The sequence below is a fragment of the Sorex fumeus genome, unplaced genomic scaffold (genome assembly GCF_029834395.1).
Source record: "Sorex fumeus unplaced genomic scaffold, SorFum_2.1 ptg000002l, whole genome shotgun sequence".
NCBI classification, from domain to species: domain Eukaryota; kingdom Metazoa; phylum Chordata; class Mammalia; order Eulipotyphla; family Soricidae; genus Sorex; species Sorex fumeus.
In genome coordinates, this window is record NW_026606059.1 from 50,283,753 (window position 1) to 50,307,404 (window position 23,652).

The 23,652-nt window shown below is 43.2% G+C and overlaps 1 protein-coding gene across 7 annotated transcripts in view; it reads left to right on the forward strand.

Annotated features, from left to right (window-relative positions):
• Window positions 1-23,652, forward strand: part of CYRIB (CYFIP related Rac1 interactor B) — a 142,020-nt gene that overhangs the window by 64,801 nt on the left and 53,567 nt on the right. For 4 of the 7 annotated variants that reach the window (XM_056138167.1, XM_056137917.1, XM_056137850.1 and 1 more), the window contains exon 3: window positions 15,628-15,718. The exons of 2 other annotated variants lie outside the window; for them this stretch is intronic. The gene's annotated coding sequence lies outside the window, so the exon portion shown is untranslated. The remainder of the gene's footprint in view (window positions 1-15,627; window positions 15,719-23,652) is intronic. One more of the 7 variants, XM_056138246.1, reaches the window with a different exon arrangement.

Sequence of the window (23,652 nt, forward strand, 5' to 3'; positions counted from 1 at the left end):
TGTGTGTGTGTGTATGGGGGGGGGGGTAGGGGTGTTTTATTTGATTTGAACACCTAGTGGTGCTCAAGGGCTATGCTTGGCTCTGTCCTCAGAGGTCATTCCTGAAGATGTATGGGGGACCAGATGTGGTACTGGATTCAAACTGGGGTTGGTCACATGCACCCCTGTACCATCTTTTCATCTCATCCACTGTCAGGATTGAATGATCAAATTGGGAAAAATCACTTTTTTTCAAAACCTGCAGAAACTAGGCTATGTAAGCAGGCCCCTTTCTCTTCCCTCTAACCATGGTGCTTTTGCAGTATATACAAAATGTTTTAAAAGTTTGTGTTAAGGGTCTGGAGTGATAGTGCAGCAGGTAGGGCATTTGTCTTGTATGCAGCTGACCTGGGTTCGATTCCCAGCATCCCCGAGCAATGCCAGTAGTAATTCCTGAGTATTACTCAGGCAAAGCCAGAAGTAACCCCTGTGCATTGCCGGGTGTGACCCAAAAAACAACAACAAAAAAATAACCAAGAAAAACAAAAGTTCGTGCTAAATCTGGCACCAGAAAGATAGCATAGGACCCTGACTGGATCCAGAGCACCACTGTGGCCTTCTGAGTACCATTAGGAATGATTTCTGAGCACAGAGTCAGGAGTAAGTCTTATGCATTCCTGTGTATAACGCAAAACCAAAACCAAGCCAAAAAAACTGAAACAAATCAGTGGCTCTTTATGTAATTCAGCATTCTCTTCTTTATAGATAAAATTTGTCTCTGTTTTTCTTGGGGGTTGAGGTGGCGCAAGGTGTGATGTGTGTGTGCGTGTGTGTGAGTGTGTGTTTGTGTGTACGCACATGCTATGTGAGTATTATAACAGTAGAGATGAAGAACCTTTATCTCTGAGCAACTGTGGGGCAAAACCCACCCTTGGGAGGACCACCCAGCCATTCCTGTCCCTACCCTTGCTGGAGTGCTCTCTCTTCTCATCCCCTCCAGCAGACCCCCCTGCAGTGGCAGCACATGTGGCAGCCACATCTTTGTCTTGTTCACTTGCCCTCCTAGATCCACCATGGACATGAGGGGGTGGGCCCAGGTTTGAAAAATTGTAAGAGCCAAAGCCATGTAACTTGAAGAAGGAAACACAGGCGTTTGCAACACAGGAGGGGATCTCATGATATGAAATGGGCCCCTGTGGATACCGAGTGGTCCTGCTTCCTGTCTGCCGTCCCTGGAGGGTCATGCAGTCAATATTATGACTAGAAATGCCAGAGCTAGAAATGCCAAGTAGTATCCTTTGTGCTACTGAAGCACACCGTGGGCTGAAAGAACTGTTTGTGGAAGAGGGCAGCATGTCCTGAACTCCTAAACATGCCCTTTCGGACTTTTCTGCAACCAGCTCATCTCTGAATGGGGCAGTGGGCTCAGTCAACCCCGTGGACCAGATTATTCCTCATAGGAAATACATAGCCCCGGGGTAGAGCTGGTCGTGGGCAGTGGGTGACAGCAAGTGGAGAGTCCTTCCGCTTGTTTCATTGCAGTCTTGGCAAGAAAACCAGCTTTTTATTTCTGTTGCCTGTATCAGCAGAAGACTTCCAAATAACTAGGCGTCATCCTTGCTTTGTCATACTTGAGATTTTCTGGCTGCAATTTTGCTTCTCTGGTTGATGGGGACGCTAATAACTCCAGGTGGTGAATGGGCGGTGCAGAGCGCGGTTCTGTGGAAATATAGCTCCAAAGAAACACAAACAGAGAGGGGGATAAAGAGAGGCTTGTCTAGAGGGAAGTGCTGTATTAAAGCGTTTTCCCATTATTAACATTATGAGCACTAGGACATTTTCCAAAAACATTCTATGCTTTTGCTACCTGGTGGAGTATTTTACAACTTTAATAATAGAAATGGTGGCGGTACCTTTATTAAAGAAAGGTGATTAAGGTGTATCATGAGATGAAATGCAGCAGATAACAATTCAATGTTATTGGAACATTTATTATTTTTTAAAAATTAGCTTTTTAAAATGGAATCACAGTGAGATGCACAGTTACAAATTGTTCATGATTGGATTTCAGTCACATTATGTTCCAACAGCTGTCCCTTTACTAGTGTACATTTCCACCACCAATGTTCCCAATTTCCCTCCCACCTCACCCCCACCCCTCCCTCACCTGTCTTTATGGCAGGTGCTGTTCTTCTCTCTCTCTCTCTCTCTCTCTCTCTCTCTCTCTCTCTCTCTCTCTCTCTCTCATTTTGGCATTATGGTTTGCAGTACAGATATTGAAAGGTTATCAGATATATCTCTTTACCTACTTGAACAGAACCATTTAAGAGTTTTATTACAAATTAATTAAACATTGAGGACTTCCAAATAGTGCTTCAGTAACTTGGGGACCCTCAATGAGGTTTTTGTCCACCTGGGTCCAAGGATGTAGCTCCGTTCAAGTCTTGTAGAGTAGGGGATTACTCTGGGCAATGCTGACTGTGCTTGGTGGCCTTATTTTCACCCCGATGATAGTGTCACTCCTGTCATCAGGTTGAAAAATAAAGCTTGTGAGTCAGGACTTTTCCCAGGTTCAACTTTTGGCTCCAATTACCAGCCACACTGTTCTTATTTATTTATTTATTTTTAAACCTTTTAATTGAATCACTGTGAGATAGACCCTTACAAAATTGTTCATGATTGGATTTCAGTCATACAGTGTTCCAACATCTGTTTTTCTTGGGGGTTGAGGTGGCTCAAGGTGTGGTGTGTGTGTGCGTGTGTATGTGTGTCTGTGTGTGTATACGCACATGCTGTGTGAGTAGTGTAACAGTAGAGATCCCTCCATTTCCCAGCATCAATGTCCCCAGGTTCCCTCCCATCACCCCCACTCCCTCACCCCCCCACCCTCCACCCCCTGCCTGCCTCTTTGGCAGGTGCTTTACTTCTCTCTCTCTCTCTCTCTCTCTCTCTCTCTCTCGGCATTGTGGTTTGCAATATTGATACTGAAAGTACTGAAAGGTTATCAAGAATTTCTCTTTGCCTTCTTTTAACCCTCAGATATTGTCCAACATGATCATTCCCAGCTATTATTGCCATCCGGCCACACTGTTTAGTTGTGCCTTGCATGTTTGTGTGCAGAGAGTGCATACGTGGGTGTAGCAGCAGGTATCCCAAATAGTAGTGCTGCTGGGATCGTACTTATTCTATGTGGGGTAGAACCAGGGATCCAACTTGAGGCCTCCTGCTTGAAAGCAGTTGCTCTGTTATCCCGAACAATGTACTATCCCTGGGTCCCAGGATCCACCCATGTTTTATCCAGTAATTCCACATATATTACTGAGCTCTCTCTTGCCCCTCCCTATATTGATTTAGGATTTAACTAGAATCTAGGTGGGCATAGGTGATAGGCCTGGGTGAGGGCAAGATAGCTTTGACCAATACAGAGCTAACATTTTTAACGTGAAGTTTTTTTTTTTAAGTGAAAACCTTTTAAAGGTAGAAAGTAAAAAAAAAAGGTAGAAAGTAAAAGTAGTGCTGTGAAGAAAAACAAGTCCGGTGACATGGTAAGGAATGAGTAAGGGGAGAGGAGGTTTTGATTCTAGGTTTGAGTCAAGGTTATGAAGGCCATGAAGTTCGAGAAGCAGCCTCTATGGACGCTAGGAAACATGCTTGAGGGAGGGTGAAGAACCCTCAATACAAGGCTATACTGCTTCCTTCCCAAAGGTCATTCTGCCAGCTGGGCAAAGGACTAGAGCTGCACCCTTGTGAAGAATGTACTAAGTTTGGCACTATGACCAAGGGTCATAGACCTAGTAACTGGGCAACAAAGATCATAAGGACATATTATGGCTGCTGAGAGATTAATATTTGGCTTAATCCCCTGTTGTCTTTGAGGTAGTAGCCTTGGACTTTGATTCCTTATTTTGAGTAGCAGTTCAGATGCCACCCTTGGTGCTGGACAAGCAATGAACCCTATGCAGGAACTCCTCGGCCTCTCTTGGATTCATCCGTCTCCCTCAGGGGAGTCTTAACCTTTGCCTCAAAATTCTGGGTATGATGGATGTGATTGGAATGTCTCTTTCCTTAAAGATTCAGGATTCATTCCTTCACACATTCATTATTCATTCATTCTGTAAAGAGGAAGGGGAATGCAGCTGCTAACCTTCCTGAACATTAGATTGAGAAATAAGACTGTATATGGAAGCAACAAAAGCTTTATTCTAAGTGTTTAAACATTTGTATTCCTAGAGTCTTAAGGGCAACTGGGCAATAAAAATCAAGAACCATAACAATGTTATATCTTTTGATCCTACAGTAATTACAAGTCAAGCAATTTAGATCAAAGTTCTTTCTTCTTCTTCTTTTTTTTTCTTTTAAATGGAGTAAACAAGAAAACAACAAAGGCCTCACAGCAGTCATAGTCAATCTCTGCAGAGTGCTTTGGGAACTGGGTGTTTTTCCCTATCTAGCCCTTTGCAGTGTCCCTATGAAATAGGTTCTCTCTCGACTTTACAGGTTAGAAATGAGAGGTTAAAGAGAACAGATGAGTGGACCGAGTTTACCCTTGGCAGATCCCAGGCTCCTACCTTCAGAACATGCATCAATCAGTAGGTTTGCTCAGAAATTCAAGTGAAAAGTGACAGTCTAGAAAGTAGAGGGAGGGAATTAAAACTGAAAGCAAGAACTAAACAATCTGTTCCTGAAGCGTTTCACACACTTTAGTTAATTCCTAAAACAAAACTAGGGAAACTGAGCCTCTGAGAGATGAGTTATAGAGCAGATTTCAGGCTCTGGCCTGGCTCTCTATCCAGGACTCTGAGGTGGTCGGCTCTGCTGAATTGTATACAAACACATGAACAAATGGATTAGTAGGGTTAAACCTCATCAGGATTCCATGGTGAATAAGTTTCTTCCCACTGTCATGCAGTTTGCACATGCAACACCATTGCCCAAGCCTCTCTCAGGAGAATTGCAGCTTCCCCTGCACCTCAGGCCACTTCTCTCCGCCCCCCCCCCCCCCCCCCCAGTACCCTTCACCTACAGGCGCACTCTGCTTTCTTAAGGAATCCTTTGCAAAGTGCCCAAAGCCAAATGAGTCTAGGGTAAACCAGGGATATAGGGTGTGGGCCTTTCACAATCGAAGGAAACGGGACTGTTTCACCATGATGAAAGGTCCTGCCACCATAATAAATGGCCACTGTAGAAAATATGAAGTATTGGGAAATAGTTGCGCAGATCCAGAGATACCAACTGAAGCAGTGTGCTTTGACATGAATAAAGGTTGAAAGAGTACTGGACTGAAAAGTATGTAAAGGGATTGGAATTGGATGGTGTCACCATCTAATTGCTGTCATGTGTCATTTAACTGAGACTATCTCTGAGAAACGGTTGGTGTGTATGTGTTAGAGTATAACTGCACAAACCTAGCCATACAAACCTAGTATACTCCCTTCAACCCTCACTTAGGCTATATGATTGTCTGTTGGGATCACTGTTGTATAGGCTATTTGTTGTTGAGAGTCTCCCGACAGACTTGTCACAAACTCCCTATAGATTCTACTGACTTTCTTAATTCTGGTGCCCATTCTTACTTTCCACTACAATTCTCCTGGACCATTTTCTCATCCCCTTTGACCTGGACCCCATAAAAACTTCACAGTTCTGCTGACTGACCCTCTTTCTCCTACCATGGTCCACACCAGACACTGTGGTCTGAGTGATTTTGATACAAAAATATCTGATTATGTCAGCCCCCACAGGGATGGGATTACATTTATGTTGTCATCACTATTTCTTTGATGAACGGAAACTCTTCCTTGTCTATGTGGCACCCCAGAAATAAAATGATTGGGCATCATCCCCATTCAGCTCAGCGTAAAAGAAGAGGGTCCTTGCGAGTAGAAGACTCTGCCAACAGTGAGAACGGGCAACCCATGGTTGCAGAATTCTGCACTAAACTGAATGCTCATGAGTTATGAATATTTCTGCATTTGTTGAGAGTCTGGGTGAGAAGGCCTATCTATGGGGCTGTCAAAGTATACATGAACTCTATCTTCCTTTGGCTCAAACAGTGGGTTTCTATGGACCAGAGGTCATTTAAGAACATATATCAGTGTGTTAGAATAATATGCTAAAGTTCTTGAGATCATTCTATCAGCATCCAGGTTTGAAAAGCATTGGTTCCCTTTGTTTTGTTCAACTTGAAATAGATAAAGATTATAATATAGTAGAGAGCCCCAACATCATCGTTTTTGAAAATTTTGGCTACACCCTTTGGTGGTGCTCTGGCTGACTCCTGGCTCTGTGCTCTGGCAGGTCTCTGGGGACCATATGAGGTGCTAGGGATCAACCCCCATCAGCTGTGTGCAAGGACAAATGCCCTACCTGTCCCCGACCCCCAACATCATCTTAAAGTATGACAAGGTAAAAGTCTGTATGCCTTGAAAAAAAAAAAGGTCGCCAGTTCCCTAGATCCACAAATCCTTGGAAGTTGTATCAAACTTTCCAGGGCAGGAAAATCCATTCTTTCATTAGACTTTTTTTTCAGTAGGTCCCTTGTTTCCAAAATATTTAGAACCATTTACTTCTTCATTAGCAAACTGAAAAATAGGGGGAGGGGAGTAACATTGTAATAATTTTCAATGTTAATTTCCAGAGGTAACATCACCCCTAGAGAGAGGTAACATTGTAATCATTTTCACTACAGTGTTAATGGGGGGTGGGAATCTGAACATTTCATTATAGGATTAGGATGAGCGTATTAGTTAAAATGTTCTGTTTAGTAGTTAAGGAGTAATCATTTATGTTTGAACGGTGAAAAGGGAGCTAGGGAAATAAATACTGAAGAGGCTTTTCCCGCTGTCACATCCAAGTTGGGTCTTTATTTATTTATTTTTGCTCACTCGACATTTCTATTGAGAGCAGACTCAGGAAAAAAAAATCATTTATCTGAAAGCACTATGCGTGGCATGGTACAAGTCTCAAGTGGCGCCAGATTTCTGTTCTTAGACTGCTCATTTAAACGCCTCCCAAGGGCGCTTCCAGGATACCATCGCAGGCGATAACGGTGCACCTCTTGGCTCTTGCCTGCCAAACGCTTCTGCGTTGTTCACCTCCCAAGAGGCGGGCTCTACTACCTGGCCCGGGAGGGTTGGGGAAAGCAGATACTGCACCCTAGCCAATTCTAACCTAGCCAGCCCAGGTTTAGAAGATGGTGGGATGTGCCAACTCTCAAGAATTCAGCAAACACTCAGTGCCCGAGCTTTTGGGGTTCCGAGTTCCCAACCTTGGCTATATCCAACCTGGCAGGTCTTCGCCCCCCTGCGCGATGCTTCTTTTTTTTTTTTCTAGCAGCCAAAGGAGACCGCGGGAGGTTGCCTAAGCCACCCTAGAAAGCGGACCCAGCGTGTAGGTGTTGCCCCTTTAAGGGCGGGAACGCGGCGGGCGTGGCCGCGCCCCCTTCCTCTCGCCCCCGCCCCCACCTCCCCGCCCGCGCGACCACCTGTCTCCAGCCTCGCCCCGCCCCCTTGGGGGCGGGGCGTGGGAAGCGGCGGCGGGGCGGGCCGGCCCGAGGATCTACCTTGCGGGTCGGGCGCCTGGCGCATGCGCACGGCCGGACAGGTCCGCGGCGCCCTCACTTCCTGGCATTCCCCCCTCCCCCGGCCTCGCGTTACCCTGTACATCCGGGTCACTTGCCCTCCCCGCTCGGCGCCGCCGCCGCTCGCCGTCGCCGCCGCCGCTGCCGCGGGCTCTCGTCGCAGCTCCGCCACAGGGGCAGGTGCGGAGGGGCTGCCGGGTCGGGCCGCCGCCGCCGCCGCCGCCGCCGCCCGGCTCCGGGCCCGGGGCTCCCCCTAGCGCCGCGGAGCTGCCGCCGCCGCCGCCGCCGAGGCCGGAGAAGGGGCGGAGGAGGAGCGCGTCTGCGAGAGCGCCCGGACGCTCGAGCCCGAGGGTGAGCGGGTTTTTTTTTCCCCCCTCCCTTCCCACTCTTCCCTCGCCTCCCTCCCGCGGAGCCTGCGCCGCGACCCCATTTTGGTGGCGGAGAGGCGCGCTGCGACCCGGAGCTTCCTCCTGTCCTCCCCCCCCCCAACCCTCCACACACACACACACACACGGGGCCCACCCCTCTCTCCCCATTAGCAGGCGCTGCACACACACAAGCACGCACACACACACACACACACACACACACACACACACACGGGGCCCACCCCTCTCTCCCCCATTAGTGGGCGCTGCGACCCGGAGCTTCCTCCTGTCCCACCACCCCTCCCCTTACAAACGATCTCTCTCTCTCTCTCTCTCTCTCTCTCTCTCTCTCTCTCTCTCTCTCTTGCTCGCTCTCTGGGCCCACCCCTATACCCCCCCAGCGGGCGCAGCGGCTGCACCTCGTCGGGCCACCCCCCACCCCCACCCCCATCCCCGGTGCCCGCCCGGCCCCCGCCCGGCGCTCATTCATTCGCATCGCTGTCCCTTTCTTCCGCCCCTGCCTTCCGCCCGCGCCCGGAATCCCGCCGCCGCCGCCGCCGCCGCCGCCGCCGCCGGCCCTGCCCGGGACCAGCCTTCGGCCCCGGCTCCTCGCCTGCGTCCACGGTCGCCGCGAGCCCCCGGCGCCCGCCGCCCCCTTCCCTCCGCTCCGCGTGCCAGGCTCTCGGCCCCGTCCCCGCATCCACACCCCCTTCTCTGTCTCTGTCTCTGTCTCTCTCTCTCTCTGACTCCGCCACGCCTCGCCCCCCGCCCTGCTGCTGTTGGGTCTCCCCCGACCCCCACCACGATCCTCGCCTCCTGGTCACCGCTCACCTGTGCGGGACCCCAGACCCTGCCCCCCTGCCCCCTGCCCGGCTGCTGCCGCGTGGGCACCTTTGCATTCTCGTTCAATTTCGAGTCCAAAGTTCTCCCGTGCCCAGGGCGTGGTCTTAAGTATGTTTCCCAAACGTAGTTTCTGCTGCCTGGAATTGCCCCCAGTTTATGTGACTGTCAAACTAGTGTAAGTGGCACTTCCTGTGTCTCCTGTGTGTCTCCGTGTGTATCTTTCTGGCAGTTTGGGGCCAGACCAGATTCATTCTCTCTCTCTCTCTCTCTCTCTCTCTCTCTCTCTCTCTCTCTCGTCTCTCCTCTCTATCTTCCTCTCCATCTCTTCCCTTCCTCTCTGCCTCTCCTCTCCTCCCTCTCTCTCCTCTCCTTTCTCCCTCCTCTCTCCTCTGTCTCCCTCTCTCCAGCTCTTTTCCCACCTCTCCCTCTTCTGAATGTGAAATTGGGCAGACTGTTCCTAGTCTGAACTCCGGATTCCTGCTCCGAGACCGATTTACAGCATTACCTGTTAAAACTGTTTGCTGTCGCGATTATCTTATCTGTCAACAACAGTTATTGAGTGTCTCCCTGGTGTGCGGAATACTTGATGGAATTGATGGAATGTCTGAATTCTTGCAGTTACCACCAACCAAGTGTTTTGGATAAGACCCAAGACTTTTGGAATTAGTCTACTTTCTCCCCCCCCTCCCCACCCCCCACCGCCAGTAAATTTGTCCTTTTCTATCTTTTTTTTAAAACTCCCTAATCTTTACCTGGAAAGTGTGTAGTTGGCCAGTTTGTATTGTTTAGACAGTTTGGTAGACTGATAACTTTAGAGGAGTGTTTTATCAAAAGTCAAATCAGTTGGGCGATTAGGGACATCCTGGAGATCAGTTTAGACTAGTTTCCTTCCAGAAAAGTGCTGTTGTCTGTTTAATTATTTAATTAATAGTAGAAACAGAAGCTTTGTGTTTAGAGTGTAAAAAAAATTGGGACTTACTGGATAGTCCGCTTGTAAAGAAAGTGGTTGCAGTTGACTAGAACTGCCTGTATCAGCATTCATGAAATGAAAGGACGGCAATTTCTTGACTTTTACAGTCAATGGTAATGAATCTCAGAGAAAGTTCTTAGTGCTGAAACAAACCTACTGTTTATGATATATATGTACATGTATATGTATATACATATATATGGTTCCTACCATTTTTAATGGCATCTTCTCTATTCCTGCTGTAAAGCTAAGGTTTTGGATAACTGCTTTCATGGGAAGTTTTCTAAGAGTTGGGATAACTGCTTTACACAGAGAAATTTCTTTTTTCAAAAAATTTTAAAAAATTGTTTTATTTTGGGGTCAACCTGGCCACTCTTGACTCTGCACTAAGGGAGCAGTCCTGGTGTGGCTCCAGGGCACCATAATGGGATACCTGGGGGTCTAACCGAGTTGGCTTCATGCAAGGCAAACCTTACCTCCGCACTACCATCCTGGCCCCTCATAGGGCCATTTCTTCTTCTTCTTCTTTTTTTTTTTAATTTTTTCTTTTAGGCGTTTTGAGTCACACCCAGAGATGCTTAGGGCATACTCCTTGCTCTGCACTCAGGAATTACTCCTGGTGATGCTTGACTGACCATATGGGATGCTGGGGATTGAAAACACATCAGCCGCTTGCAAGGCAAACGCTATATCCGCTGTACTATCGCTCCCCCTGGCTGGGAAGATTTCTTAAAGTCATTGTCAAGATGACCTTTTTTAGGGGTAACAATTTTGTTACATAATAGTTTAAAGACTTCCTTAAAAGAAACAGTTGTATCGTTGCTCAGAGGAAACTTTTGCTTCGTGAAATGTAGCATAGATGGGAGAAATTCTAGATACTTGATTACTGGGTAGATTCTAGATTTTCTTCTTCTAAGAAGGTCGTTGACTGAAGGGAGGCATTGTTACTCAGTTGTCCCAGCAAAAATATAATTCTAGGTGCAGACAAAAATGCACGTAATTTTTTTGATAGGTAACTTTTAAGTCATACTTAACATTTCTCTTTATTGTTCCTCCCCAATGGTCAAATTACATGTTAGTTGTGTCAGTTGGGATTCTTTGGCTGGTGCTTGAAACAGACATTAGTAAGTAATTGAGGGATATAGAGGGATGCTTATTTTATTTTATCGTAGTCTCCTTAGGGGAAGGAAAGTCAGCTGTCACTTACATGAAGTTACTTAACTCATTAAGTATTGATGCACCCAGTTATTAGAGCCTATAATTTTCTCTTCCACTTTTTAACATTTGGAAATATTTAATTATGTTGTTAGTGTATGCCCACTCTTATTTTTTTCTCTCTTTTTTCCCTTTTACTAGAATGCAGCACAGTGCTTGTCTGGTACACAGGAGATTCTCAATACATGTTTGTTTTTCTTTCTTTTTTCTTTTTTTTTGGTTTTGGGCCATCTCTGGCAGTACTCAGAGCTTACTTTTGGCTCTGTGCTCATGGATTACTCCTAGTAATCCAGCCCTAGTTGGCCGCCATGTTAAAGCAAGTACCTTAACCCATTGGACTGCCTCTCTGGCCCATCTTTGTTTTGGGGCCACAGCTGACTCTGTGCTCGGAGCTCATGCCTGGTGGTGCTCAGGGGATCACTGGTGGTGCTCAGGGGGTCACTGGTAGTGCTGGGGTAGTGCTGGGGACTGAACTAAGGTTGTCTGCCCTCAAGACAAGTATCTTAACACCTGTTCTCTCCATTTCTATTCTCAGTAAATGGTTTTGAATAATTGAGTGAATATAAAGATTGAGTTTTTGACTAGCATTATTTTTGTATTTCTGTGGCAAAAGTTTTGAGGAAAGATGTTGATTTGCACCCAAGTAGCTTGTTTATTTGTAAGCTTGCTATATTTGGTTATTTAAATTGCTTTGAGGTCTTTGGGAGAGAACAATAGACATTCTAGTTTGTATTTTGCTTTATCAAGTGGATTTGTACCCTTAGAAAATGGATATTTGATACATATATCTTGGCAGCATTCATGAGCAATTGACAGTTCAATTTATTGTGCTTTCAGAGTTTCTAAAATTGAGCATAAATACTTATGGATATGAGAGTTCATCCTTTATTATGTAAAGTTAATTTTTCAAGGAATATTTTATCATGTAGCTGAAATGGAAGGGATAATCCAATATTGTGATTTCAGTAGTGGTGATAATGATAATACTAACAGACTTAGTGCTTACTGCTTACTGCTTTGCCAAATAATGTTTAAAGATACTTACTGCTGGGGTTCGAAAGATACAATACAGCAAGTAAGGTGCTTGCGTTGCATGCGACTCCCCCCGGTTCTGTCCCAGTTATCCCATATGTTCCCCAGAGCCCCACCAGGAATCATCCCTGAGCACAGAGCCAGTAGTAAACCCTGAGCACAACGGGGGCCCAAACAATTCCCCTTCTCTGCATCCTCTCCCCCCAAAAAGGATGCTTATTGCTTACAATAAAACTGCCTAGCCTTTATCCAGTTATTAAGGTAGGTAGGTTTCTCACCTGTCATTGAATCAGGTTACGTGCCTAAAATGACATAATAACTAAAATCTGGGTCTTGGCTCTTATGCCAGATCCCGTATACAGGTTAGTTTTATGACAGCTCTGCAAGACATAGGTTAGTTGCTAGTTAAATTCTGATTAGCATTAGGAAAGCCAGGCTTAGATCGCCTTAAGTAATTTGCTAAAGTATGTGCTTGTAAGTAGGATGAGGTAGGTTAGTATTTTTTATTTATTTATTTATTTATTTTTGGGGGTGGGGAGGGTCACACCCGGCTATGTACAGAATTTACTCCTGGCTCATGAACTCAGGAATTACCCTTGGCCGAGCTTGGGGGACCACGTGGGCTGCTGGGAATCGAATTCGAATGTGCCTTGTGCAAGGCAAATGCCCTACCTGCTGTGCTATTGCTCCAGCCCCCTAGGTTAGTATTGGAACCCAAATCTCTTTGACCTGTAGTCTTTACCTTTTCAACAAAGTACCACTTTAAGGCTCTGTAGTTTGTATATTTAGGCTGTGTATTTTTACATGGCACATCTCAAATTGCTTTTCATTTGCCACACAGGATAGATAATGTTCACTTATTCTCTACTCCTGGTGAGTGCATACAAAATTTATAATGTCTTGTTCACTAACTGTAGCTTCACCCTTCCCACGCATGCAAATATATCAGAATGCAAATAAGTTGTAAAGATTTTTAAATTAGGAATTCATTCTCAGAAAGTTGTTTCTTTTAATACAGTTCTTGTGACACTTTCTGACACTGCTACCATATGTGAAAATAACTGTTTACAAAGGTATTGGGTGATTTTGTTTAAATCTATCTAATGCAAGGTATATATTTGTAGCTATTTTGACAGATGATGTTCTGTGACACTTTTGTGTGATGCCAGAAAGTTTTCAATCCCGTACAGTTATTTTCTTGCCATTTAAGTAATCTCATTTGATGTTTTCTTTAGTGCATTATGTCTGGTATGTACTAAATCCTAGACTGATTCAGGTAAATTACTAGATAATCCAAATTACTGTACTGAATACTAGTTTAAGTCAGTTTCAGAAAACACTTGTTATAAAAAAAATTTGACATAATCTGGATATTATTATTTGGGATTTTGTATGCCATTTTTCTGTTCTAAGGGTAATAGATATTTGAACGCAATAATTTAAATGAAATGAGAGATTGACTAGGTCATAAAATCGGCTTTTGTATTTTGTTGATTCTTACTTGTATGTCTATGCATTGTAAAATTTTTGTATGGATGACCAAAAATGCTGCATTTGTGTTCTGATTTGCCCTTGTGTAATAGTGAGGATGCTCAGATTTTAGTTTTTGTTTTCAGGGCAACACCCAGAGGTATTCAGGGCTTATTGTTGGCTCTGTGATCAGGGGTCACTCCGGCTGCCTGTGCTTGGGAGATCATATGTGATATGCGGGGTTGAATCCAAGTCAACTGCTGGGGAGGCAAGTGCCCTACTCACTGGGCCATTGCTCTCGTCTGTAGCCTCAGATTTTAAAATGGAAATAATAGTGTTTCTGCTATGTGCCTCACAATGCTTTTGTGAAACATTGTCTTTAATACTATGTTATAGGGATGGTGGAATAAAGTTTTATTAAAGTAATTTATTTTTAAGTTCAATGACTATTTCTATTGATCACTTATTTCTTTGACATGTGATGTAGTAGTTGGTATATGAATTGCCATTAATTACCCAAATTAATGTTAGTGCCCCTTCCTTGGAGTAGAAGAGAAGGCAGTAAAAAGAGAACAATTTGAGTTTTGTGCAGTGTGTTCCATAGTACTTGATTTTATGCGTCAAGATAAAATTCCATGCTGTGATGTCATCCGGGCAGTGGAGAGTGGACTAGGCCAAAGGGAGAATGATATTAATGGGAAGAGGGAGAAGCTGAAGCTGGAAGTGAGAGGTCACACACATCTTAGAATTACGGCTAGTTTTATATGCCAATAATGTAAAATGTAAAGTGGAAAAGGAACACATAAGTAAACTAGGACTGGTTGTCTCAATCATCATTATTAGTTTTTAATTTTAATTTTTTAAAAATTGAATCATAGTTACAAAGTTGTTCATGATTGGGTTTCAGTCATACAGTGTGACAACACCCATGTTCCCACCACCAGTACCTTTCTGGGTACATTTCCCACCACCAGTGTTCCTAGTTTCCCTCCTGCCACCCCTCTCCCTTTTATGGTAGGCCCTCCTCTGCCTCTTCTTACTCCTGTTCCTCCTCCTTCGCTTTTTCCTCCTGTTGGTTTGCAGTACAGGTACTGAAAGGTTAGCGTGTATATCCCTTTACCTACTGAGGATCATATTATTAAATTCAGGTCAGTATTACCTGCTGAGAATCATCATTAGATTCTGGTCAGCCAAATTTGGACTTCAGGTAGTAGGGATATCATAGAATTCCAAGTGCCAAGAGTGAAGTTTTCAAGTTTATCCTTTCAAAATTTGCTTCCCTATGATTAATCTACTTTACGTTCAGTTGGTTCTCCAAAATCTGTCAATTGAAGGTAAAGTAGATTAATCATAGGGAAGCAAGTTCAGAGGTCTGTTGCTAAAGTCTAGGAAAACTTGGCAGTGATTGCTACTCAAGTATTGACAATGGAGAGATGATGCTAAGTCTGTGATTTGATGATTTCCTTGAGGTGGACTCGATTGAACCAGTGATACTGCTTCAGGTGATCCAAGTAGAGAGTATGTTTCCCCAAAGGGCTCAGTGAAAGTCGAGCTGCTAAGTAGGGACTAAGGCTGAGCTGCTATATTCTCAAATATTAGTTGGTTTTCTACCTTGTTTGCTAGTCACCAAGTGTGAATTGACGCAAAGTCAGAATCTTCGGTCAGTTCACCCAAAGTAGGAATATCATACTAGATATTCAGGAGGCCTCCATTAGTGAGGCATTCTGTATCCACAGGAGCCTTCGTAGCAGGGTAACAGCTGCTTTTCAGAGGAAGCATGCCAGATAGCTGTGTCATGAAGGCAGAACCTAGAACTCCTAGGGGTGCAGCTATCTAAGTGGAAGCTGCCTTCTGTCAGTCCAAGAGCCTAAAAATCAGGAGTCACAGAAAATTTAGGACACAAAACAGCCTTTAGGGTTTGGGGACCCTAAGATAGTAGCACTTTTCTGTTTGTAGCCTATCTTGACTAGGCGACTCCCTGGCATTATTTACAACTTGCAGAAGTATGACCCTCTAACACACCTGTTCAGGGTTGGGATGTGGAGACAGTAACAACAGGACATTGAATTGGGCCAAAGTGTCCCACCCCCAAATTACATTTTGTGTCCTTCCCCATGGGAAATTTTGCCAAAACTTGATTAGCTGAATCCGGATGTCTTTTCCCTTTGTAGGATCAGACTGGATGGTGACCTGGGTCTCTAGATCCCAGAGAATTGTATACTTTTGAGTCCCTTGCTGAAGTTCCCTGGTGAGTCTCAGAAGGTATGTATGGTCTTCTGTCCCTCTTTGGGGTCAGGGAGGCCTCAACCCCATAATCTGCCATTTTTTCACTGTAAATCAGAAGAGTCTGAGGTAGAAAAGGGAAATAAAGAGGAGAGAGCAACACTGATTATACTAATAATCTAGCCCTGCATTCACTTTATTTTCATTTGCTTCCTCAGAATTCATTCAGAGGAACTTTTAATGTTTTGGTCCATCTAAGTCAAGCTCTGTTTTGGCATCAAAGTTGTTATTACTTACCCAGTCTATTTTAGCTTTGGGGATTCCTTGACTCGGTCATAGTCATGTTGCATTTTACAGGGAATGAACAACCACCGAGACACCATTTGGGTTATTGATTTTAATCTGCGTCTTACAATTCACTTTCTGTTTTTGGAGTGGGTTGTGGGTTTAATTTTTGTGCTTCACTTGTTGATGTTCAGGTCATACTCTTCTCTCTATGCTCAGGAATCACTCCTGGTAGTAATCAGGGAGACCATTTAGTTCCTGCCATATTAAGTGAACTATTAAAATAATAGTTTAAATACATGGCTCTATAAATCAGCATTTGTGTATTTTGCTACAGTATGTTCAGGATCAGAAGTCTAATTTTTATCCACCTCTATATAGTTGACTTATTTCATCAGATTTACCCTTCCCCCTTTCTTCCTGGTAAGCACAACTGTTCTTGCAGTCAAAAAGTATAACACCTTCTCTTTCTATCCATGTTGTTGCAAATGGTGAAATTTAACCTTTTTTTCTCTTTATAGCTGATAATATTTTACCACACACACACACACACACACACACAGTGCATTTTTATTCACTTATCTGTCAATATGCAGTTAGGTTGTTTCTGACTCTTGCTTGGCCTTTATGAGTAATATTGTCAAGAACATGGTAATCAGTTTGTGGATGTCTGTGTGTACATGTATTTGAATGAGTGTTTTTGTGATATATTTCCAGAAATGGAATAGCAATAACTATTTTAATTTTAATTAAATTTAATTTTAAATTAAATTTTTTGATTAATTTTCATACTCTTCTATTTATATATTAAATGTAACTTTATCAGTTTTATATTTCCAGTAACAGTGTACCAAGGAACTCAGATTTTTTTCCTTTTTTTTTATTAAATCATTATGAGATAAACAGCTACAAAGTTGTTCTTGATTGGGTTTCAGTCATACAATGTTCCAACATCTGTCCCTTCTCTCATGTACATTTGCTGCCACCAATGTCCTCAGGTTCCCCCTCATCCCTCCAGCTTGGAACTCAGATCTTTTATATTGAGCAGAATGAAGACGCCTGCCTTTCCTCTGGAAGGATACGTTACATATTGTACTGTGCAGTAAGTGTGCCTGTCCCTTGCTCAGAGGGAGACATATTTATCTTTTAAGTCTCTCTGTTACTCAACTATTCTTGAAAACATAGTCTAGAACAAAGGGCAGCAGGCACCTCTGCTTGTACCACATTAAAAAATAAAAAGACCTTTTTTTGCGACTGAGACAGTTCAGCAAATCAGGAGTTTTTGTACTTGGCCCCACATTCCCCCTCTCAAACCCCAGTGCATCCAGGTGTGGCTCTGAGGTTCCTGAACATCCCTGGGTGGCCCTGGTAGTCCCTGGCACTTCAGGCCCTGAACAGATCTGTGTCCTTGGGCTCTATGAGCAGATCTGTATCCTTGGGCCCTAGCTTTGCACTGCTTGGAAGTGGCTGCCGATTACTGCTGGGAGGATCCCCTCCTGGAGGGGCGGGGGGTGGGGGGGACGTGGAGGGTGGAATTCGACGCTGATTGCTCAAAGGACAGAAGTGTGTGCTTTACGTGGAGAGCCCCAGGTTCTTGTGGCCCCGTACACCACTCCAAGGAGTAGTCCCCCTAATCCCTGAGCTGAATGTAGCCCCCAGTCACTATCCTCAAAAGAACTAGGAAATATTTTATCCCAGTTTATGTACATTACACATGCCTCTGAATAAAACATAGATGTTTTTGGAGCCTGAGAGATGGCTCAAAGGGCAAGAGTGCATGTGGGAGGGAACTGAGTGTTTGATTCAGTACAGCACCAAGCATTTTTTGGAGAGGCCCATCTCTAAGCTGTTTGGGGGTAACCACCCACCTTGCCCTTAATATCTTTCTTGCATTTGGAACCCAGTATATACTTTTTTGGTTTGGTGGGGTGGTCTTGAGATCCCGCTGGGGGCGTCCTCTTGTACTCCAGCCCCTTGAATCATTTCTCCACCCCCAGTATATACTGTTACTGGTTTTTGTTTCCCATCCTTGACCTTCTTTTTGGCAAACCTGTATGCAGTGATCTTCGTGGAATTTTAAGATTAAGCATCCTGGTGAATGTTGTTACCTAATAACGTTTGTTGAAAAGGAATTTCTTTTTGTTTTAAATTTTATTTTTATAAACTTGTTCACGATGATTTATTGTATTCAGTATTCCAACACCAATCCCACCGCCATTGCACTTATCCACCATCATTATTTCTAATTTTCCCAACCACCACCCACGCCTGCCCCAATAGCAGGCCCTAAGTGATTTATTTTGTATTTCTTGTTATGATTAGTTTGCTAAAAATGATAATTTAAAAAAAGTCTTTAGAAGAAAGTATGTGAAGATTTGCTATATCTCATCCTGGACCCATTAAGCACTTGTTTAAGAGATTACTAGCATTTTACAGGCTAAACCTTGTGTGTTAATGTTTCCTTAATTGAGATTGGTTGCCTTTTGCTATACATGACATCCAGTGTGGTGTGCTACTCCTGGTGTATCAGTGGTGTAGAGTATGAAATGTCGCAGCTGCACACTCTATAAGAATTCTAAAATTTCAAATGTGGCAGTAACAGCTGGAGTTAAATTTTTAACTGGGTAGTGACTTTGGTCGTTCAAAAGCATCTCTGCAGCTTGTTGATCCTTTCAAGATTTATTTATGAGTCTCTGAATTGTGATCTGTTATGAGCTTGTATGGTGCCAGAAGCAGTTCATGGGCATGACTGCCAGCATCCCGGAGGAACAGGGTGGATATGGGGGAGGTCGCCCATCCCTGACTCTGAAAGACTGGAGATTTTGATCACAAAACCCGCACATCACAGATTTTCAACGTGCTCATTCCTGGAGGTGGCTTGTCCTGAGCCTGGCTCAGGAATCTGTCTGTGAGCATGGTGGCAATTAGGTTCTGGAGGTTTTCGGCCGGGGCTCTTGTATGGTGGGCTTACCTGCCCCCCTCCAGGGTGCCCTGGATGAGACTCAGCCTGGCATGGGGTCTGGAGGTATCTCTGCAGCTTGTTAATCTCCTTTGAGATTTATTCAGAAGGCATTTCCTAACATGCTGACATTTGTTTTCAAAAAATTATATGTGGTATTTATATTTGAAAGGAATTATGTTTTGCTAAGAATGTCAGGGACTTTTATTTTTAATTATATCATTCCTGAAATACCAAATATCATAAATCACAATATAAATATAAGAATTTCAGGGACTTTAAAGAGAAATATGAGAAAAACTACTTGTATTGCAAGGGATTACATTATATTGTCTCTTTTAATGAATTCATAGTTTTGACTTAAAATTCTGACATTCTAACAGCAAAATCTATTAATTGAATAGAATTGACATTCTAACAATCAAATCTATTAATTTAAATGTGAGGCTTCCTTTTCTTTACATCTTGGGACAATATACGTCTAGGGGAGTAAGACAAGCATGGTTATGTGGAGGGGAATTTAAGTGTCCAATCTCTAATATTTTTAGGACAATAGAACTCCATTTTGTTAGCATTTTTATAAGTTCTCCCTTTCAGTTATTTTTCTGTAAATAAGTATATTTGAAAGTTTACTTGTTTGATACAGTGGAATTTTGCTCTGTTGTTTTGAGCCACATCCATTTGTGTTTAGGGCTTGCTTACTCCTGACTCTGTGCTCAGGGACCACTCCTGGAGGGGCTGAGGGGACCATATGTGGTGTTGGAGATCAAACCTGGATCAGCCAATTGCAAGGCAAGCAAGCGCCCTACCCTCCTACTATCTTTCTGACACTATACATTTAAAAAAATTTGTTTGGACTTGTTTTAAATATATAAAAATTTATGCACCACATTAATGCTTTAAAGCAGAGTCATCAGCCTCATTTATTTCATTTATTTTAGATAAGATGTATATACTGGAGCAATAGCACAGTGGGTTGGGTGTTTGCCTTGCACACTGCCGACCCAGGTTCGATTCCTCTGTCCCTCTCTGAGAGCCCGGAAGGCTACCGAGAGTATCCTGCCCGCACGGCAGAGCCTGGCAAGCTCCCTGTGGTGTATTTGATATGCCAAAAACAGTAACAACAAGTCTCACAATGGACATGTTACTGGTGCCCGCTCAAGCAAATCGATGAACAGCAGGAGGACAGTGCTACGGTGCTACAAGATGTATATGAATTTGCGATTTGGAAATGTAAAATAATCTAGTTTATGGTGCAGGTTCTAAGTTGCTAGTGAGTAAAAGTGGTTTGATACCTGAGAATTAAGGACTGAAGCATTTTAGAAATAATCTTTGAGATTGAGGCATCCTATATTAAACTGTGAATACAGATAACCTAATAATACTTTGCTTTTAATTATAGAATAGTATGTTGAAGTAGTAGTTAAATATGTAGCCTGAGGTTAACAAACCTTTGAACTGGGTGTGCCAAAGTTCCATTCTTGCGTGTGTCATGGTGACAGCTGGCCAGGAGATGCTGTCTATCTTTCAAGACTGTTAATTAGGACTTCCAGAAAGTCCAGTGTGAAGATATTCTGGTTTTGATTTGTGTTACTTACCCCGTGATTACAATTAAATGTTTAACTTTTAAGTAACTTAATTTTAGCAGGTTGTCCATGTTTTTTTGTTTATAAGGAGCTTTTAAAAAGAATATTTCTTTAGAAATTTACTTACATCTTATTTTATTTGTTTTTTGAACCATACCTGTTGGTACTCAGGGCTTACTCCTGACCCTGCTCACCCTGGCAGGCTCTGGGGACAATATATGATGTCAGGGATTGAACTCGGATTGGCCTTTTTCACGGCAAGTACCCACTGTACTATTGGTCTGGCCTCTTAATTTTCTTTTTTTTTTTTTTTAACCATTCTTAGTTTTTTTAGCTTGAATAGGTAAATAGATTATGCCTTCAAATTTTAAAAAAAATTAGGCTCTTAAGTTCTTTCTAGGTTAAATACACAAGCACAACTTTTGTTAGGTCCTTTTATTCTCCCTGGATTCTCAGATCTCTTAAAATTTTTATATGGACCATAGATAAATGAAGTTCTAAGGGTTTTGAGTACTACAGGAAACTCTCCTCATGTCATAAGCAGAGCACCGTCAGTGCTCTAAGACAGTTGTGTCCAGGCAGTGTTTCCTGCTTGTAGTGGTGTTACATTACACATCCAGTTTTATTAAGTAATAGACTAAGCTTTAGACACACTCTTCCTCATTCTGTGTAAAGTGGAAAATATAATAACCTTTTCATGAAATCGAAGTTTTCTAGAATTCCATAATACTAGAAAGAGACTACCAGTAAGCTTTGTCTAGTTCTGCTTGCTTTTCTTAGTCTCTCAGAATACAAAAATGCATGAATATATGTGTGTTTGGTTTCTGTATAATTATATTCCTATGAGTCCGATATAGGTGAGGGACTTAAGGACAATGGGGGAAGGGGTGGGTGACCATTTGCTTGAACCATGGATTTCTCTTTTTTGTAGAATTTGTGGAAAATGTTGATTATATTATATAATGTTAAAGTGAAACTGAACATTAAAAAGAAAACTTTTTTTCTGAGTTTGGCCCAAAGTGTTAGTAGCTGCACATTTTTAAAGTGAGCTGTGGGAACACCTTGAAGATTTTGGCAACAGAAAGCTGGAAAATAGATCCTAGCAGCTACCTACTCCTATTTGCCATAAGAAGATTCAAGAATTTAGAGCTTAGTTTTTGAACCAGGTTGCTGTGCTAAGACAATATTCCCCCAAATGGACTATACAGACCTCTCTCTCGGGAGGGACAGTTCAGGGGTCAGTGGATGGAACCCTTGAATGCAGCCCTTGAATATCCTTGAAAACCGAAGGACGTTTGCTCCTTGTTTTGCAGGAGTAGATTTCCAAAGGATGCTGAGTAATTTTTTTTAGTGGGAAAAAGGGAGTGGTAGGCCAAATATAAGTTTGGAAACCTCTGTGCTAGGAGTTTGCCCTAGCCTCCCTATCTTGGAATGCTTTCTCCTTAACTATAGGGCTTATTGGTGATGACTTGGAGGGGTTAATAGGTGCAGCTTCAGAAGTCAAGAGTTTTTGGTACCTAAATCATTGTTATATACACATCAAAGAGAGGTTTTTTTCTCTGACAGTACAGCAAAGTGGGTTACTCTGTGGTTGGATTCTGTTCTTCCTCCCAAAGCTCTTTGGAAACAGTGAGTTCTTAGACAAGATGAAGGCCACTAGTGAGAAAATGCCCATAGGAATAGGGTGATATCTAGACGGGGATGTGGGGGAAGCTAAAGGTGTGTTTACAGAGTAGTTGCATTGTTCTGCCCCAAGGGAATTGTGATGAGATATTACCAGGGCTAGGGTGTGTGAGAACTTCTAAGGAACCCTTGAGAGCATTCTCTGAGAGATGACCCTTACCAATCACCCATGCAGGGTAGAGTAAGGTGCTAGGGGGAAGGATGAAACACCATCCTCATTTACTCCCTAGAGCTGGGAGAGGGAAAAAGTGAAGGATAAACAAAAAAATTGAGAAGAACCTTCTTAAATTGGGCCTATAGATTTCTAAACTCATAGGGTTTTTCAGACTTGAAAATGACTAATAATGGACTTGCCTAGATAATTACTTAGGTACACTGACTATTGCTTTAAAGAACATGACAGACAAAAAGTTGCTTTACAGTTGCATCGCATCCCACAGATTCTGCTTGTCCCGGATAATAGTTACAATAGTTATTTTAATAACAATAATCAGTGAAACAAAACCATTTTTTTTTTTTACAAGGAGACTGCTCTTGAGGCATTGTAAGTGGTTAAAATGGAATTAAACTTAGTATCGGGCATAGCTGTCTTACTAGCAATGACAAGTCAACTAAGTTTTGAGATTCATTCACTTTTCTGTTGTTGTTGGTACTAGGGCCCAGCAGTGCTCAGGGATTATTCCTGGTTCTGCACACAAGAATTACTCCTGGAGGTGCTTAGGGGACAGTATGGAATATTGGGGATAGAACCCCTGCCTACCAAGTGTGTGCAAGGCAAATTTACCTATCCATTATACGAATGCTCTGGCCCCTTTCTCATTTACTCTTAAAGCACTGTCTCTGTCTTCCTGTTGTTCATCAATTTTGCTCAAGCGGGCCCAGTAAGTCTCCATTGTGAGACTTGTTGTCACTGTGTTTGGCATATCGAATACGACACGGGAAGCTTGCCAGGCTTTGCTGTGCAGGTGAGATACTCTGGTAGCTTGCCAGGTCTCCGAGAGGGGCGGAAGAATCGAACCTGGCTTGGCAGGGCCTGCAGGTTGCAAGGCAAACGCCCTACCGTTATGCTATTGTTCCAGCCCTTTACTTTTACTTTTTTTTTAAAAAAATTATTTTACTTTTAAAAAATGGGTATTATTGCTTCTTTCGAAGTGTTTCATGAAAAAATTGTGGTTTCTGGTAAAATACATGTGACTATTCACATATATTAATAACTGTTTCCATTATAGCACAGTTTTTCCATAGTGTTGTTTCTACTGTCTTCAATGTGTTTTGCTTCTCCTAAATAATATAAAATAATTTTTTTTTAGAAACAAATAGATTAGTGGGCTAGAGAGATAGTATGGTGGGTTGGGCATTCGCATTGCATGCAGTGACCCAGACTCAATCCCGAGAACCTAATATGGTCCCCACAGACACCATCATAAGTAATTTCTGAGTACAGAGCCGGGTGTAGCCAA